At 43.7% G+C, this 20,225-nt stretch overlaps 1 long non-coding RNA gene and 1 pseudogene across 4 annotated transcripts in view; one reads left to right on the top strand and one right to left on the bottom strand.

The window, feature by feature from the left end:
* The window catches only part of LOC116156875 (uncharacterized), a 482,375-nt gene that overhangs the window by 335,581 nt on the left and 126,569 nt on the right, over positions 1 to 20,225 (top strand). The window lies entirely within an intron of this gene.
* LOC135322844 (leucine-rich repeat-containing protein 37A3-like) lies at positions 7,330 to 8,949 on the bottom strand (annotated as a pseudogene).

The raw sequence follows: 20,225 nt of genomic DNA, 5'->3' as shown, positions 1-20,225 counted from the left end.
ATCCCTGGGTCTTCATTTTACATGTTTTAACATCTCTGAGATCCAGTTACTCATAGAAAGAAGGACTACAATTGGATTATTGCAAAGGTCTTTTGAGATCTATAATATCTTATTCTAAAGACAGGAGTTCGCCATCATCATCACCGCCATCACCGTGGAGAAAGACCCCTAAAATCCTGCCCCCTTGAAACTTGGGCCAGAAATCCTCTTCTATGGGAAACTCAAATGCTGGAAGCACTTTTAACGATCTTTTTCCGCCATCCAGACTTCTGCCTACTGGCCTGGCATGGTGCAGATGCTTTCACAGGCAGCTAGGATTTTAATCTGTGCCAAGAGTCTGCTTATCCAAGGTTGTTTGGCAATACTTAATCCTCTGAGTCCCCACCTCCCACATATCCACTCTTTCAACATTCCATTTTTCAAAGGACATTTACAAATAGAGTCTTGTTTTATCTTCAAATAAACCTTAGAAATAGGCACAGCATATGTTAGTCCTCTATGATGGATAGAGAGCTGAGGCCCAGAGAGGTGAAGTGACCTTTGCAAGGTCACACAGCCATTTTGCAGCCCAGGTGGCAGTAAAACTCAGATTTTCAAATTCTTGGTCTTGTGCTCTTTCCTCCTCCACACAAATATTTTTAAATGGCTTTTTGTCTTAAAATTTCCCACACCTGGCCTTAACTCCAAGTGATATTTTTGTGTATAAAGTCAGTATTATGCAGCTGAGCGGGAAAGTGGTGGGAAAGAAATCTCAAGTTAATAGACTTTGATGTTAGACAGGAACCTTTAAACTGGGGAAAAAAGCAAGCTACAGATGAAACCTCTGCAGAGGAAAATAATGTTTTACTTAGTCAAAAAAAAAAAAAAAAAAAAGAGAAAACTGGGCCATGCTACCAAGGTAGTCAGCTCTAACATTAATTTCAAGGAACACACAGACTGTTGACATGAGAACTTCTGCATGGATATGAGAAAAAAAGTACACTTTATTAAGATTCACAAGCCTTGAGATAATTTCTTTTCCTATTCCTCTTCCAATTTCTTTTCCTGGGTCTCCATTTCTTCTATAAAATGAGAGTGTGGGAATAGCATTTAGCTGAGCCTAAGTTTGGCTGCTGTAACCACAATCCCTCCAATGTTAACAGCTTGCGACAACAGAGATTTATTTCTTGCTCTCTTGGATCTGCTGTGGGGTCTTCGTTTTTTTCTGGATCAAAGTGGAAGGAGCAGCCCCTCTCTGGTCCGTGCCCGTCTCATGGCAGAGAGGGAAGGAGCCAGGCACAACCTTTGTTTGCCTTTTGAAGATTTTGCTTGGAAATAACACCTGTACATTCTATTGGCTGAAGCAAATCACATGGCCAGTGTCAGTGGGACGGGAATTAGGATTGTCCTCCAGGACAGGCCCAGGAGAGGAGGGTCTTGAAGGAACAGCACATATTTTGATAGTAATGCCATTGACCAAAATGGGGTTAAACTTAGTTTATCCAACTATTCCTTGAACATCTACATTTAGATGTCTTACCCCAAACTCAACATGTCCAAAACTGAGCTTCTCACCTTTGCTTCCCAGGTGTACCCCTCTTTCTGTATGTCTTCAACACAGAAATGGCACCACCATCTCTGTTCCCTGGCACCCAGTCCTAGACTGGATATTGTCCTAGACTGTAGGTTGTTTCTCCTTGGTCTCACCGCCGACGTCCAGTCGTTAACTGATTCCTGTGGATTCTGCTCTGAATTACCTCTCACATCCGCCTCCTTCTCCATACTTCCTCAACCACTGTCATAATCCAAGCCAGCGTTGAAGAAGGCCTGATCTACTATAGTAGTTTCGGGACGGATCTCTCACCTCTTGTCTCTGGCCCCCAGTGTGAGGTATGGATTTGAGGGCGGAGGACAGAGTGAAAGCCAGAAATTACCGTAAGGCCAATAAATTTTTCCTGAATAAGTGGTTGGTCAGTTTTTCACTGGAAGTATTTCTCTTTCTCTTTTGCTTTTTTTTTCCCCCAGGCATTTAAGGGATAGGAATCAAGTATATTTAAAAAAGGATTGAGATGTTCCCCATTAAATATCGGTGAATTCTTTAGTCCTGTGTTTTAAGGATGTAAACAAGAATGATGGGAAATGCAAGTTCTTCAAAAATGCAGGACCTCCCCTTGCGTGAGGCCACACGTTTGACTGGTCTGTTCCCCTGGAAACCTGCCCGCTTGATGTGAGAATTGTGGCTCATCCTTGTTCACTGCTGCTGCTTTCTCCACCCGTGCCTGGCCTCCAGCTTCTAGGATCTCCAAAGGGAGAGATAGACAAGATAGAGTCTCAGGAATGGTGGACCTGGAAACAATTAATTCCCACCACTTCTCCAGATGTTGGTGACATGAAATGAGAGAGACACGGCAGGAAGGAACCTGAATTACCAAAGAGCCCAGACCCCACATTTAAAGGTAAAGAATTGAAGGCTCAGAGCAGGAAAGTGACTTGCCCAAGGTCAGCCAGCAAATGAGAAGCAGGAGTGGGGTCAGAACCCAGGACACCTGTGTAATAGTGTCATTTTTGTACTTAATAGTCTGTGATGTGGGGAAGAGTGTGCTTAAGGGAAGGCATTCACCTTGTGTGTCTGACTCTGGCGTTTCTTCCCATCCATTTCATCTTCTATCATAATTGACCTTAACAACATTTAGACTATTTCCAGACGCAGCAGATGCTTCTAGAACTCTCTTCTGGCATATTTGCATTCAACTCGAGAGGTGGGTGGACCATGTTGTTGGACGTGGGCTGGGCTTTTAGAAGACCTGTGGCCAAACCCTGGCTCCACGACTCACTGTGTGACCCCAGGCTCCTGCTCTGTCTCTCCGAGCCTTTGTTTCCTCACTTAGGTAACAGGTGTGACAATGTTGCCTGCCTGTCAAGCTGCTTCTTATAAAAATTAAATAACAAGTATTTGGAATCACCTAGCACTGAATTTGATGAGTCTGTCAGACTCCTGCTGCAGTGCTGGCTCTGTGCAAGACACCGGGACAACAAAGATGGCCCAGTGTCACCCAGCAAGCACTGGCCACAGGGAGTTCACTCCCTGATAACACACCTGTCTGCTCCTCCCACTAATTAATAAACACAGACTGGCAGGTCAGTGAGAGGAGGGTACATAACACAAAGAAGTGAGACAGGGAGGGAGGGATCAATTCTTTCTAGATACAGGAGACTCTCCAGAGGAGGCGATGCCAGAGAATACGTTTTGAACAATGAAACAGAGCTTTCTAGGTGAGGAATTGGGGTGACTCGAGGGAAATACAATACCATGAGCAAATGCATGAAGGTGTGAACCTTTGTGGTTTGGGAAAACTGCAGAAAATAATCTAATAGAGCTAAAGCACAGAAGAGAAGTGGGGGAGGGAGGAGATGGTCACGGTGAGAAGCGAGACCAGAGAGTTTGGTCTGGGTCCATTCAGGAGGTGGCTGCCAGAGTAAGAATCAACCTGAGACAGAGCATGCAAGCTGGTGGCCTGGGGTTTAGCCCGAGGGTGTGTTTTCCTTGACTGACATGGGACCTTAATTTAGGTAGGGCATGCCCTCTCCAGTTCTACTTTCTTCCCAGCCCTGACCTTACTCTGCCACTTCACTTTTTAAAATTCATTGCCTGGACCTTATAGGCATTTGAGCTTGAGTTTGGAGCAGAGCACTGATGAGATCTGAGTTTTGACTGGATGTGTCTGGCTGAGTCCTGGGTTGGGGTTGTGGTGGGGGTGGGGGTGGGGGAGGTTATAGTCGGTAACGCTGGTGGCCAAGAATCCCATTAGGAGACAGTGGCAGTAATTCAGTTGAGAGATGATGAGATTCTGATCCGAGGCAGAGGGTGCAGAGAGGAGGGGAGGGGAGTGAATCTGAGAATTATTTGCAAGGCAGAACCCACGGGATGTTGGTAATAAATTAAGATGAGGATAAGAGAGAATGGAACTCGACTGAAGGGTTTTTGAGGGCAGACTGTCTCATGACTAGTATCCCTGCTGTCTGCCCAGTGTCTGAGGCAAACAGAACCTGAATAAAAAATTCTTGAATATAAGAATAAATGGGTGGGAGATTTCAAATGGCTCTCAGTTTCCTAAGTTAAAAGGAGACACACAGTAGGTCTTACGTACCCTGTTCAGTTGAATGCAAGGAGCACATTTCTAATAATGAAGTTTCAGCTCCTATTTTTAACTGAACACCATTCCTTGACACCCAGAGCCCACGGTGGCCCCACGAAGTCTCTCACGTGGCTTCTGAAGAAGCATAAATTAGAGGCACTTGTAGGGGATGTTGTCTGACATCTCCCGTGGGAAACCTGGGCCAAGGGAGTTCCAACACTGAGTTTCTTTGCTTTTGGAGACGAAAGTCTGAGGACGTCCACATCTAGGGCTGTGGGGAGGCTGGGACCTTCTTGCTTAGTCCTCTCCACATTGAAACAATAACAAAACTTTAACCAACTAAATATATAAGTGCTCTGTGGATTGACGAGATAATACTTCCGTGGGCCAAATTTTAAAATATCAAAAGTCCAGGGAAAGATACAGTTATAGGCCTTTGATGTATCATAAAGCCCGGTTCATGCATCAGTCAGGGATATTTCAGGGCAAAGATGGAAGGATATTTTATGTCACTTCTGAGGTATAAAGGGCACTTTATGAGTCAAAGGAAACCAAGTTCTCAAATGGCCGGAGACTGGCAGGTTACCTGTTTGAAATCTAAACACCCACTCGGAATCCAGAACAAAGTTACTCCCTCACCCCTTGCCCAGAAGTTTGCTTATGTTGTCAGAGGCAATGGAGCGGGAGGTGTGCCCTGGGTGCTGGTAGACAGAATCCCAGTTGCCCATCACCGGGGAGGCCGGGGCCTGAAGTGCCCATGTTAGCCACGGGTTCCATACTTACCGAGGCCTGGGGGCCAGGGAAGGACCCCGGCCCTGGAAGACTGGGAAAAAGAAAATGAAGCACTAGGCTTTCTGGAAGTGCTTGCTGGGTGAGGACTGAATGAAGGGTTTGCCTCGCTCACATCTCTGCTCGGATGTTTCTTCCTCAGAGACCCATTGCACGCTGTCTCCTCGCCCTCTTTTATTTACCTTCATCCATATATTATATAATATCAAGAAGTGATGCCTGCTTTTTGTTTCTTCATTGTCTCTTTCACTTTTATTTGTTTTATTTTATTTTGTTTTATTTATTTATTTTTTTTTTACTTCTATGACTTTTTATTTTAAAATCCGTGAATTACACGTGTTCAAAAGAAGCTGTTAAGTGCTTGCGGTTCAGTTTCAACCACTAACTGTGGATGGCTTTGAACCTTTACCTTTAGCTTTGTCCTCTTCCCTCAGCAACAACTATTTAGCTTATATGCACATTTTTCAGGGGGATCAGAAATAAGTCAAAACAGATACCTGTCTGCCCACCTGCCTAGGGGACATTCCCACTCAGACAGAAGCCTTCTGCTCGCTTTATGTTCATCAATAAAACTGAACGCATCCCCTCAAACTGGCTCTCCTGCCCAACAGTATTTCCACCTCTTCTACCATCATCATTTTCCTCATCGACATACTTGATTTTTCTCTTTCCTGTACACCTCATCCCCCAACTCTAGGCAATTACTAAACATTGTTGGTGTTTCCTTTGTAGTGCTCTCAGGATTTCCCTTCTACTCCTGTCACACCACTCTAATTCAGCCCATTCCCACTTTCTTCCTAGATTTTGCTGCAGCATTCTGTTTGGTCTCCCTGAATCCAACCTTCCTCTCTAGATCGCACTACATATGGAATCTAAAATAAGCTTCTTATTTTAATCATTTATCTCTTTTGCTTCAAAGCTTTCAGTGGCTCCCCGTATCTTATAGCATATTTTTCAAACCCCCATTTGTGATAGTCAAGGTTTTTCATAAGCATATCTTTCATTGCTGCCTAACCCAGGTCTTCACAGCTAGACTGATCTCTTAAATCCTGATGATTCCTGCAGCCGCACCTTTCCCTAGACTGTACTTCCTAGTTTTACTCTAACAAGTCACAGCCAATCTTTTAAGTTCCAGTGGAAGTTTTAGCTTATCTGTGCAGTTTTCCCTGACCTACACACCCCAGTGTTCTAGGTTCTGGGTATTCTCTGTATCTCTTTTAATACTCAATTATACATCACCTCCCTTTTAAGGCATATTCCTTCTTCCCACCTATCACTGTCATGTTCTGTGGCTCCCACAATACTTAGCCTTGGGTTGGGCATAAAATGGGTGCCATATATAGAAATCCAGGAGGCAGAGATGAGTTCTCGATATAACTGAGGGATTGAATAATAATAATAGCTAACATTCAGATATATTCTAGGCACTAATATAAGAGCTTTACCTGTATTAACTCATCTAAATTTCACAATAATCCTGTGAGATGGGGACTATGATAACCCCCATTTTCCAGATGAGGAAACTGAGTCACAAAGCTAATAAATGGCAGACCTGGATTCAAACCCAGGTAGTCTGACTCCAGAATCTCTACTCTTAACCACTTTGTTGTATTACCACCAATGAGATGGGGAGAGGGACGTGTTGCGATAACGCGGATGGAGCAAAAATGAGAGAAGAGAAGATGTTAATAAATTAAATAATGGAGTAAAAAATGGAGAAGGAAAAAGAATAAGGGCAATTATAAATAAAAGACTGGAGAAGAAGGGACCTTAGTAAGAAGACATATGAACATAAGAAATTGTTTATAAGACAAACAAAAGGTTAAAAACAGAAGGTCAGTCAATGTGCATTGCAGAGATGAGGAAGACCCAGGAAGACTTTGAAGAAAGGCTGCCACATCAGGTAGGATGCAGAGAACAAATGAGGAAAAGTAATTCTTACAAGATGGTGAAGGTGCCGTTGGAGCTGTTGGGCTCTGGCACAGACACTTTGTGGAGCCTCTTCTTTTGGCTGAAACCAACACATGACAGTGTCTCATTTTTGCAGATACGGAGCTCACATATGTTTGTGCTTATGGTAGCAATCTGTTTTGGTTGCTCCTTTTCTGGGGTATATGTTCTACAATGCACCACTGAACTGAGTCGAAGGAGAAGGTGTCTTAGGTGACCCTGGATGCTGAGTTATGGTAACTTCCTGTTCTACAGGTGGAACTGTGACTCAAGTCGGGTCTGGGTGTGCAAGGGCAACCTCAGGAGGAGGAGCTGTAGTCTTCTGCAGGACTGCAGAGTGTTTGGCCTCCATAGTAGGTTCTGAAGTTATGGTTAGCTCCAGGTCTGCATGATGAATTGTGACTCTGGGCGATGTTGGATGCTGACCTTGATCCTTACTTGTATTTGGAATGGTCACCTCCTGATGGGATGGATATTAAATGACAACCTCCTTAGTTGGCTCTGGAGACTGAGTTGGAGTCTCTTGCTTGGTTGGAGAAGGTTCAACCCCACATTGGATGCACCAGTTACAGTAAGTTCCTGGTCCATAGTGTGAACTGACTTGAGTGATGTTTGAATGGGCAAGTGTCACTTCAGGGTGTTTCGGAGGGAGAGCTGTAGAATGTTCAGCTTCTATAGTAGGTTCTGAAGTTATGGTAGGTTCCAGATCCAAAGGTTGAACTGTGGCACTAGGTGATGTTGGATGCTCAGTGTGATCCTGATCTGGTGCTGGAACTGTCACCTCCTGATACATTGAAGGCTGAACTCCAACAACTTCCTGAGGGGGTTCTGCATGGTTGGAGAAGGTTCACCCTCTATATTAGATTCTGGAGTTAATGAAGTTTTCAGGTCCAAAGGTTGAACTGTGACCTCAGTCAGGGTTGGATGCTGAACGTGAACTTGCTCTGGATGTAGAAGTGTCACCTAAGGGGGTTTCAGACTAGGAGTTGTAGAATGTTCAATCTCTGTCATAGGTTCTGAAGTTATAGGAAGTCCTATGTTGAAAGGTTGAACTGTGATGTTGGGCAATGTTGGGATACTGAGCTTGATCCAGGCCTGGATTTGGAACTGCTGCAGCCTGATACAATGGAGGCTGAACAACAGCCTCCTTAGGTGGCTCCAGAGACTGAGCTTGGATCTCCTGCATGGTTGGAGAAGGTTCAACCTCCATAGTAGCTTCTGGAGTCATGGTAAGCCCCAGATCCAAAGGTTTAACTGTGACTTCAGTTAGATTTGGATGCTGAGCATGAAACTGCTCTGGATGTGGAGGTATCACCCCAGGGTATGTTGGAGAACCTGTAGTCTGCTGCAGGGCTGTAGAATGTTCTGCCTCCATAGTAGCTTCTGGAGTCACGGTAAGCCCCAGATCCAAAGGTTCAACTGTGGCACTGGGAGAGTTTGCTGAGCTTGATTCTGTCCTACTGTGGGAACTGTCATCTCAAAATGCACTGGAGGTTGTGCTATGACCTCTTTAGGTGGCTCTGGAGGCTGAGCTGGGACGTCCTGCTGGGCTGGAGAAAGTTTTGTCTCTTTGACGGGTTCCAGGGGTGGGGCTGGGAACTCCTGTTTGACTGGAGAAGATTCTATATTCTCAGGGGGCTATAGAAGCTGAGGAAATGTCTCTTGAGGGACTGGAAATGGTTCCACTTCCTTAGGGGGCTCCGGAGATATACTAGAGGCTGAGCCAGGGCCTCCTGCTGGACCGAAGAAAGCTCCATCCCACTAGGGGGATCTGGAGTCTGAGCTGTGGCCTCTTGTTGGCCTGGAGAAGGTTCCACCTTCCCAGGGGACTCTGGAGACTGAGAAGTAGATTTGGGCTGCTTGGGGGAAACGGGAAAGTGAGCAGAGCCCTCCGGCTGCTCTGGAGAACTTTCAGCCTCCTTAGTTGGCTCTGGAGTGATGATAACTACTAGATCCAGGGGTTTACCTGTGGTACTAGGCATCACTGGATGCTGAGCTCCGTCTGGACCTACAGGTGAGAAGGTCACCTCATTATGTACTGAAGGTTGAGCTGCAATATCTGTAGAGGTGTCTGCAGGCTGAGTTGGGTGCTCATGCTGGACTGGAGAAGGTTCAACATTTCAGGTTCCACCTCCTCAGGGGACACCTAGACTGAGCTGAGGCCTCTTGTTGGGGTGGAGAAGTTTCAACTTCATTTGTGGGCCCTGCAGTTATGGTAAGTACAAGATCCACAGGTTTAACAGTGACACTGGCCCACTGTAGAGACTGAGCTTGATCCTGACCTAGAGGAGAAGCTGTTGTCACATCATGCTCTTGAGAATGAGCTGGAGAGGATTCAGCCTCACCAGAGACTCTGGATGCTGAGCTATGCTTTCCTGCTGGGTTGCAGAAGGTATAACTTCTTTGTCATGATGCTCTGGATACTGTGTTGGGGCCTCCTGTTGTGTTGAAGGTTTCTTGTGTGTAACAGGTTCTGGAAATTGAGCTGGAGCCTCCTGTTCAACTGGCAAATGTCAACTAACTTCCTCAGGTGGCTGTGGAGGCAGGGTGGAGGCCTCATGCTGGGTTTTAGAAAACCCCACATTAGTCAGGGGCCCTGAGGGCTAAGCTGAAGCCTCGTGCTGATTTGGAGGTCCCACCTCTGTAGTGTGTTCTGCTGTTGTGGTAAGCTCCACGTCTGCAGGCTTGTCAGTGACACTGGGTAAGTTTGAATGCTGAGCTTGGTGGTGACTTGGAGTTGAAGCTGTCACTCGTGATGCCCTGGAGGTGGAGCTGGCTATTCCTGTTGAGTTGGAGAAGGTTCCACCTCCCCAGAAGAAGGCTCTGGAGGTGAGCTCGTTGCTCCTGCAAAGTTGCAGATGGTTCTGCCTCTTCTGGAGCTTGAGCTGGGGTCTCCTGCTGGGTTGGAAAAGACTCTGCCTCATTAGGGAGCTCTGGAGATTGAGCTGAGACCTCCTCCTTCTTTCACTTTTAAATACAAGTTCCGTGAAAATGTGGGTGGTGTATTTTTCTCTGCAATAGAGTGTTGCCTGACACAAAGAAAGAACTTATAAACAATGGTCCAATGAATGGATGGATGCCCCTTAATTGTGCTAATTCAGACCTGTGCTAGATGATTCAGTCCTGGTCCCCTCCCCCCTTTCAGTGCGCACAGTCCAGTGGGAGAGATGGCTACCACGTTGTACTGAAATGATTAGCATCAATGTAGAACAATATGCAGGATGCGATGGGGTCTCAAGAAAACACCTAAGCGAGCTTGCTGGAGGACAGGGAAGGCCACTGGGAAACTGGTGTTGCAGCTGAGATCTGAAGGATGTGTGGGATTTAGCCAGAAAGGGACATTGGGAGAGTGTTCACAGCAATAGAAATGGTTCACGCCAAGTCACGGCACATTGCATGATGTGGCTGAGTAAAGATGTGTCAAAGGACTGAATACGTGAATGAATGCTTTCACATTTACGACAGCTGATTTTTCTGATCATTCATTCAAAGAGCCAGTCAAAAAAGTGCCTTCCAACTAACGTGTCATTTTACTGAGTTATGCATTGATTTGTTATTTTTCTCTAAGAAAATATAAAATTTCCATGGGCATGAGCAGGTTGACATAGGAACTTGGAAAAAAAAAAAAAAACGAAACAAAACCAGACAAAAAGTAGATCAGATATAACTGGTTCTTCCTGCAAGCCTTTTAGAAAAGAAAAGGACTTCAGGTATCACCTAGTGAGATGTGGTGAAAAGGACCCAGAATTTGAACTTGGAAGGATGGGTCTCAAGGATCACATCAGTATTTCCCAGGCAAGTCATTTTGTCTGTCCATTGTGGTTTCTGAGCTATGAGAATCTAATGAAAATAATTTGTGAATCAAAAAGTGATGGACAAAAAAAAAAAAGTGACAGACACATAATTTATTCTTCTTCTTCCCACTCAACTTATTATTCTGTTTTTTTTTTTAACTCCCCCATAGTCACAGATTCCCCGCACCCCTCCTCCCTGGCAACAACTCACCTCTTCTCTGTCACTGTAGCTTTGCTTGTAAATGGCGAACGACAGATAAATGGACTCATACAGTATGCAGTCTTCTGAGTCCGACTCCTTTCACTCAGCATCATGCCTTTGAAATACATGCAGTTGTTGGGTGGACCAACAGGGCATTCATCCCTTATTGTTACACAGGATTCCGTGGTATGGGTATGTCACAGCCTCTTTATTTGGTCACCCACTGAAGGACATGTGGCTTGTTTCCACTTGTCGGCAATTATGATGAGACCAGCTATATACATCTCTGTACAGGTGTTTGCATGACCCTATTCTTTTTTCCCAGAGAAATTAACCAGTAGTGGGGTTGGTGAGTCGCAGGTTAAGTATATAATTAATTTTACTGAAAACGCCAAACTGTTTTCCAGAGTAGCTGTACCATTTTGCATTCCTGAGAATGCAATTTAGTTTTGAATGGAGGGGATGGGAGGCCCAGAGAGGTGAAATGACTTTCTTTCAATTACAAAGCAAACAAGGACATGTGGGCAAGACTCCTATAGCCCCCAGTCTGCCTCCCCTTTTATTAAACTGAAGTTTAACACTGTTTATTTCTGTATGGCACAGGGCTCTATATTCAATACCTTGTGAGAGCCTATAATAAAAAAGTATATGAAAAGGAATATATATGTATAACTGAATCACTGTGCTGTACACCAGAAATTAACACAACATTGCAAACCAACTATACTTAAAAAAATTAAAATAACTTAATTTCGTATAATCCTTAAGAGGGGAGGTCTGTTTATTGATTTGTTTTCTTATTTATTTGCCCTGTTTGACAGGGGAAGACAGTGGGAGGGTAGGTGAACTGCCCAAGTTCACACAACTCATACGTGGTGGGCTGAGTTTGAATTTGAGTTCATGCTCTTCCCGCTAAGCACATTTCTCCTCGATCGCTGAAAGTTAGGGCCAGAGCTTCATCTTAAATGAATCAATATTTCCACCCTTATGGTTATGCTACGTTACAGAGGAAAAATTTCCATGCTTTCATAGTGTGAACTGTGTTTATTAATAACCATTCCTCAATTGCTTCAATTTCAACATTATTAAAAAGCTAAAGCTTGGCTCATTTTTCATTTTCTTTTCTCTGCTTGGGAGTGGATTTTTTTTTTTCCTAACCCAGGGCAGGGACTAAGAAATGAAAAGGAGTTAGGTCTGGTGCCCGCTGTCCCTGCCAGGCAATTCCATACCCCTCGGCCTCCTTCCCGTTGGCGTTTCAACAAGGGGCGGATCGGAGACACTTTGAGAGGGCAGGAGAGCCACTCTGCTTCCAGCATCTTGGATCTGGTTTCATGACTAAAAGGTGTTGAGATGATTTTTAGGTCAAGGCTGTTTGTGTCAGAGGGAAAAACTGACAGATCACTTGCAGATTCAGCTTTTATGAGAGCGCGTTAGTCTCTCCCAGGCTCAGGTTCCCTGCTTGAGCCCAGGAGGCAAGGAGAAAAAAGGAAGGAAGCAAGGTGGGGAAGGAAGGAAAGAAAAGAGAAAGAAGATAATGAAAGAAGGAGAGAGAAAGAAGGAAAAAGAGAATGAAGAAAAGAGGAGGGTAAAAATGAGAGAGAGAGAGAGAGATTGAGAAGGAAATGAGAAGTGCTGAAAAGAAGGGGGAAAAAAAAAGACCTGAAACCAGGTAGTTTATTTTTCTTCCCTGGTGTTTGTTATAGATTATCCTAGACTAACTGGAAGGGAACAGAGTAATTGGGCCAAGTTAATTAGGTCTTCATTTGATTTTGTGTTTGTTTGTTTGACTACTTAGTTTATAACTTGGCAGGGAGTTTTATCATATGTACTCTGCTAACTGGTTTATCTAAACTGAGATTGAGCATGAACAAAATTGACATTGGGTTTGCTGCTTCAGACCACACAGAAGAGGGGAGAGAACCTTTTGAGTAAATACTGATGTCTAGGAGCAGTGGGCGATCTAACAGGGAGACTCCCGGGCCTGTTGGAGTCCCTGAGAAGCAGAGTTGATGAGCATGGCTGGGCCATGCAGATGTCGAGTGAGCCCCCCGGAATGGCGTGGTACCCTCCTAAGATTTTGGAATTTGCAGTCAGAGAGATCTGAGTTTAATTCCTGTCTTGCCTGCTTACCACCTTTTTGTCCTCTCTGAGCCTCATTATTCCCATTTGTGCAATGGGATGATAATGCTTTCCCAGTTAGGCAGAGGCCAGGGTGAAATGAGAGAGCAGGGAAGATGCTTAACAGTGAGGTCAGCTTTTAGGAAGAGCTCAGTTGCCCCCTTCCTTCTGGCTGGGGGAGCCATATCTGGGAAACTCAGCCAGAACACTTGCAATATTGAGGGGGACTGACACTGTCCAGCGGCGATGCCCTAAGCATCTGTTCACCCTAATTCCCTGTAGAATCAAATTCTGGGACTTGAGCAAGGCATCTTTTCTTCCTGGATTTCAGTTTTCCTATTGGTCAGTTAGATTCCAAGCAGTGACTTACGAGGCTGAGCACCTGCAGATCTTGTAACATGCACGCTCTCATTTTTGGGGTCCCCATTGGAATATCTTTGTTCTGTTGGCCTCTCTGGCCACCCTCATGGGGCCTCTAGTGTCAACTCAGCCATCACCACCTCTGGGTCTCTTCTCCAGACCCTGGACTTGAGCCTGTCCTCAGGACCCATGTGGCAGTCTCTGTGGTTGTACTTGGAGAAGTCGTGCTGTGCTGCATGTATCAGTTTATTTACCTGTCAGAATGTAAGCTTCTTGAGTTCGGGAACTTGCTTCCATCTCTGAGTCTCCAGTTCCTAACATGATACCTACTTGTGTGACTCTGTGCAAGTTACATAACCTCTTGTAGCCTCAATTTCCTCACCTGTAATATGGGGATAATAATAGTACTTAAGGGTTAATTGACTTAATACACGTAAAAGCTCTCAGTACTGTTTCTGGTACACAGTTAAGTGCTCAATGCATTATTACAAATGTCATTTTGAATGACTGAATTAATAACTATGGATAAGACACATTCCCTGATATTAAGGAGTTTGGTCTGGTGGGGGGATGTGTATAAACAGCTCACGATAAAACAATGTGCTATTAAAGTAGAAATGCATTAAAAAATGTAATAACAATAGAAAAAAGATTCATTTAAAATTTGACAATTAAGGGTGAAAAGTTAAGAAGAATGAAACTGGTGTGTGTGTGTGTTTAGTGAGGACCTGGGGAGGAATAGGTAGAAAGTATCATAATAACAAGGCCTAGGTTGCAAGAAACTGAGAATAAGAATTCTCCAGTTTGCTCTGAGTTTCCTAGCTACCGAAGCAGAAAATTAGGCCAATTTTACTTTACAAATCCTTGATCCCAGCAGTAAGAAATTATCCAAGAGTGTCCATAGGGTTGTGGGAGGAAAGGTTCTTTTTTGGGTGAAACTCATATTGCAGGACATGGAGCTTCCTTGGCCTCTCCCTGGTAATTGTCAGTTGTGACTTCTAGACACTGTGACAATAATAATAATAAAAATGCCTCCACTCTTTTACAAATGCCCCTTAAGGGCAGAGCTAACTCCCACCAAGAACCATTAAACCAAACCCATTTGGTTTCACTGGAAGAGGGTGTCAGGATTCAAAGAGGACCTATCCAGGGTCCCACAGACTGGAAGTGTCAAATCCAGGCCTCGGACCTACGTTTCTTAACTCAGGCTTGGCTTCTATTAATGTTCTGTTTTTCAGTGTTTGGTTTTTTTTTTTTTTTTAAATTCTGTTGACTTTATTATTTCAACATATATTGAAGCAACCCACCTTTTATATTTGAAAATTATACTTTAATTTTCCAATCTGTAAATGATTTATCTTGTATGGGGAGACACTGGGGAAAAGTGACCAATTCTCTCATGGGCAGAAACCAGAGGGCCTCAGTGATCTTGGAAGCTTAGTGAGTTCTGAGTGAGAAGTCAGAATGCCCGATTTCCTCCACTGAGACTGCGCCAACATGGTTTCCTGAGATTTTCCACGCCAGACAGTTTGACTCAGTGATTCCAAGAATTCAGACAGAAAAGCCCAGACTCTTCCTTCTTTGGCTGCATTTATCTGGCAATCTGATGGAAGCAAACAGAGGAGTGGAGGAGGGTCTCAGTCTGTGTGATTATCATAGTACAGACAGTGTCAAGAAACTCCGTCCAGATGCTGTGCTAGGCCAGGGGGCCCAGATATGATCTAGTGCCCTTTGTCAGCATAAAGGTTGGCCAGGACCTACAGAGAGCTTGGAGGGGAGACCTCTGGATTTAGAGAATTTCTGTCTCTGCAGCTTAAGTCCATGTGATCTTGGTCAAATGCAATTCTTCCCTCCGCTTTAAGCCTCACACTGAGAGTACTGAACTAGTGCAATTATTGGGGGTTAATCTCATAATGAGAATATGAGAGGGTTCCTTGCCTTTTAGGGGAGAGAACACTAGTGGTCACCACTGATCCAGTTTTCATTCCTCTTCCTGGACGTATAGCTACACCTCATCTCAGCACCCTTGCACGCACATAGGATGGAGACAATGGGAGGTGGTGGACCTGCCATATTCTCCTTTGCAGGGTGCTGCACCCTCTCCTTCCCCTTCGGCCTTGGAGGTCACATGTTGGAGATGGCAGTGCCCCAAGATGGGAGAAGTCTGGACCCCAAATTGCCTTGAAGAAAGCTGCCCTGGAACACCTGATCAGACCATGGAGTGGGCAAGAAGTAACTTTCACATCTCAGGGGCTTTAACAATAAAGCTGTGCCTATTCTAGAAACAGTTGATAGCCTACCATGACTAACACAAGTGTAATGTGACTCAGAAGACCCAAAGTAAATGAATGAACTCTGCTTTCTTCTTCTCCCAGCCACGAATCCCTACCCATCTGTTCTTAGGAGCGATTCTGAAGACAATGCTCAGAACTTACTGAGAATTTTCATTTTGGGGCTTCTTTATCCAATATAGTTTGATTCCAAAATCCATTTTTTTTCCCATTGGGGCACTATGACTATTTGAGAAGCAAGCATACCTGTGGTTGGACCCTGTTTCTGGAACTTCCTCCGTGTGACATTGGGCAGGTCATCTGAGAGCTCAGGAAACTGAAGCTCATAGAAGGAAAGTGGGATGAACAGAGCCTGTGTTACTGGATCGTGTGAAGATTGAGTGAGATCAGGGATGCAAAGCACCTAGCACGGTGCCTGGCACATAGAACGTGCTCCCCAAATGTCAGTCCCAGCATTCTCGCTGTCCCTGAAGAGTGAGGCACTTTCTTTCCTGTCGAAGGAATCACTGAGCCCAGGGAACAGCACTTAAGGGATTGGGGAGAGGTATGTTGGCATTTTCTGATCCCCTCACCCAAATTGCAGCTCTGTATAAAATCTCACCATTTCAAGGCACTCTGGACTGAAAGAAGCAATGTTTTCTCCAGCCTTGGCTCTTTGGACAAATAGGTGCTCTTTTGCTCTGGGCTTCAGTTTCCCTTCAGAATGGCAAGGCTAGACTGATGACCTCCAGGAGCCCTCCAGCTCTGCCAGTGTGGAATTCCAGGTTAACATGGGAAGATGGAGAGACTGTGGAGAGAAAGGCATCAAGGATGGGGAATGGGCTGGAACGGGGGCTCAGCTATACATGTAACGTGTCCCAGAGGACGTAAGCTCTGCTCCAAGGTCACACAGAAAAGATTTACAGTCTTGGAGTCCATGAATAATCCCTGGCTAGTGGAGTCTTTTAAATATCCAGTGATGCTGGATGCCACAGTAAGGGAGAAAACCCATTCTTCTTAGAACCTCTAATGTTGATTGTGAACTTTTGTAGGATTGGATTCAGGCTTGCATTCTTTGATTTTTCTTGTGTTTTCTTCTTCCTTTTCCTCCTCCTCCATCTCCTCTTTCTCTGCAGACCCCTTTCCCCTCCCTTCTCCTCCTCCAGTCCTGGTTTGCTGCTGACAACTACTTTCTCATTTTTCAAGATCTTTGCTTCTTTCACATGCATGTGTTTATTATCTAGTTTCCAAGCCAACTTATTTAACTTCTGTATGTATTTTCCCATCTCTTATTTAGCTTCCTCTCCAGTTAGATACTACAGGGAGAGAATCAGTCATTTTTTGTGATTCAGTAGTCCTGGTGACTTAATAACAGCACTAATAACAGACTGAATGGTTTATAAATTCGGGAGAGTGTCAGGCACCACAATTTTAACTGCTATTGAAAGCGGTTGAGGTTATTGCAGAAAGAGGTTGTGGGGTGGTGCAATTCTGGGAAAAACAAGTTAAAAACAAATAGGCTCTTTACAACACTGTTTAAAGTCTTCAGGATAATTATGAATTCTAAGTTTTCGGGGACAAAAATCATTAGCTTTGACATTCCAATCAAGTTTGAAATTGAATCCAGTCTGAAACTTCAGCCACTGAGCAGACAGGTTTTTTGTTTTTTTTTTTTTTTGATGTGCAATCATGTGCTTTTTTTCTTTGGAGTAGAAAATTAAAAGCACAATTTGGGAGCAAGTGGAGAGTGTTCCCAAAGCATTTTATTCCAAAGGTGGCCTTAACTGCAATTACAGGGACACAAAAACAGGGACACAGAGCAATATCACCTGTATCGGGCCTGCTTCCTTCCCTTCTCCTTAATATACGCAGATTAAAGACTTTGACTAGAAACCACAACACTCCAAATTCTTAACACCACACCCAGAACAGGTTTTATTCTCAAACGGTTAAATGATTTCATCTTCTCAGCCACCCTGCCGCCTAAGTATCACTATGGTGATTTATAGATGGGATTGCAGTAGCTTTGGACTTCAAAGTGGTAGAACCAAGATTTGATTCCTGGTCTCTGTGTTTCCCAAACTTCTCTTTCCAGCCTTATGCCCAGAAATTCCTTCTACTTAGCTGTTGTTTTGGTTGCCTGAAATTTACACTAATGTCTTTCTTTTCTTGTGGAATAAAAAAAAAATGTAAAGGGGATAGAACTGTCAATAAAGGAAATGTAATAATCTAAGTTTCCATTTCCACTGAGAAAGCATTTCATGGTTTCATTTGTTTATTCCCAACAAACTGTCATCTTTATTATTGCATTATCACAACTTCAGTTTTTATTTTTTAAATTTTTTTCTGAATCTCCCACTCTGTGACTGTAAGCTCCTTCAGGAAAGGGATTGTCTCTGCTTCCTTTGCTGTTGTCTATCCAGTGATGAGTCCAACGTCTGACATCTGGTGGGTGCTCAGATACTAAGTACTTCCTACAATGTGATTACTCTTTAACTGATACTTAATTTGTGCTTCCCATGTATAATCATACAAGACCGTAAGGCCTCAGACCATTGAGTACAGTTGTGGAGAGAAGATTAAAGCCCCAGTAACTTCTTGATTGTGATGGAAAATGCATGAAAGGGACCATTTGTCCTCCAGATCTACCCTCTACTCTTCTCTGATTCTCTCTGTGCCTGAAAGTCTGACCCCTGTGAGATGTATCACTCAGGCTCCTTGTCCTTCTATTTTCTAGTTGAGTTTGGCCAGTAAGTGCTCACAGGATTCTGAAGGGCAGAAAAAAGAGGGGTGAATACTTAAGTCGTTCTGTTCCCTCCCTGCTTTGCTGTGGTTTGGGCAGTGGCTGCGTCCGTCTGTCACAGCAGCACCTGTTGGGGAGGGTAGCTCCTCTCTCATCTCCCAGTCTCATGGGGTTCTTGTAATGCTGATCCCTTTCCTTGCCATTTTAGCCCTTGTGGTGGCAACAGCATTTTGTGATTGTTAGCCTCTGGGTACGTTACTTACCTTCGTTGGTTCTTTTTTTATTTTTAAACAATTTGGAAAGTTTACACTCCATTTACAGTTATTACAAAATATTGTCTGTATTCCCCACGTTGCACAGTATATCCCGGTAGCCTATCCTACACCTAATACTTTGTACCTCCCCCACCCCTGTATTTCCCCTCCCCTGCAACTGCTAACCACAAGTTCTATATCTGTGAGTCTGCTTATTTTATTACATTCACTAGTTTGCTGTAAGTGATACCGTACATATTTGTCTTCCTCTGTCTGATTTATTTCACTCAGCATAATGCCCTCCAAATCCAACCATGTTGCTGCAAATGGCAAAAATTCCTTCTTTTTGTGGCTGAGTAGTATTCCATCATGTGTGTGTTGGGGGGGTTGTTTATAGACAACACACAACAGCATTTACAATATACTGTAATTTTTGTAATTAAAAAAGTGAACACTAAGTCCCATTGTGTGTTTTCTATACTTTCTAAAATGTCTGCAATAAACTTGAGGGACTTTGTGGTTTTTAAAATCTCTTTTTTATGACCAAAGTATAACTTACAGAGAATAAACAACACATATATTAAACTTACAGTTTGGAATTTTCACGAAGGTAGATACCCAAGGAACCACCACCTCGATCAAGCTATAAACCCCTCCCAGCACCTTAGGATGTTTGCATGTCCTCTCCCAGTCAATACATTCTATACGGGTCGCAACGATTCTGGCTTCTATCACCACTGATTCATTCTGTCTTTCATAAATCATAAAAATCGAGTAACACAGTTTTTATTCATTTGCATTGACCTCCCTTCACTTGTTTTTATGCCAGTGATTTTGATCCATGTTGAGTGTAGCAGTAGTTGGTTGTTTTATGTTGCATCGGAGTATTCCATTGCATGTATATTGGCTTTTGGGTCATTTCCAGCTTTTGGCTATTATAAATAAAGTGGCTGTGAGCCTCCTTGGACATGGCTTTTGTTGCACAACTTAACAAAACTTTTGTTAGTGGTATGTCTAGAGGCTGAATTATTTGGTTGCAGACTGTGCGTTTTTTAGCCTTAATCAATCTGTCCCGTTTTCAAAGTTGCTGAGCCAGTTTACATCACTGCCAACGATGCATAACACTTCCAGTTGCTCCACACATTGGGAATGTTTGGTATTGTCAGGGATTTTTCTGTTTTTGTTTTCCGTGTTAGTGATTCTTGTGGCTATGTGGTGGCCTCTCACTGTGGTTTTAATTTACATTTCCCTGATGGCTAATAACGTTGAGCATGTGCTTACTGGTCATTTGGGGATCCTGTTTCGTGAAATGCCTCTTCAAGTCTTTTGACTGTTTAAAAAAATTTTCTTATCTATTCCATTCTTACTGATTTATAGTTCTTTAAATGTTTTGATTATGAATTCTTTGTTGGATATATGTAATGCAAATTTCTTTTCCTACTCTATTGCCTTCTCACTGTCCCAGTGGTATCTTTTAATGAACAGAAGTTTTTAATATTAATAAAGTCAAATATGTAAATCTTCTACTTTATGATTAGTGTATTTTGTGTTCTCCTCAAGAAATATTTGCCTACCCCAGGACCACGAAGACATACTTTTATGTTATCTTCTAGAGGCATTATTATTATTA

The sequence above is a fragment of the Camelus dromedarius genome, chromosome 14 (assembly GCF_036321535.1).
Source record: "Camelus dromedarius isolate mCamDro1 chromosome 14, mCamDro1.pat, whole genome shotgun sequence".
In the NCBI taxonomy this organism is placed as follows: Eukaryota; Metazoa; Chordata; class Mammalia; order Artiodactyla; family Camelidae; genus Camelus; species Camelus dromedarius.
The sequence above is the reverse complement of the archived record's forward strand: the minus strand, read 5'-3'. Positions and strand labels throughout refer to the sequence as shown.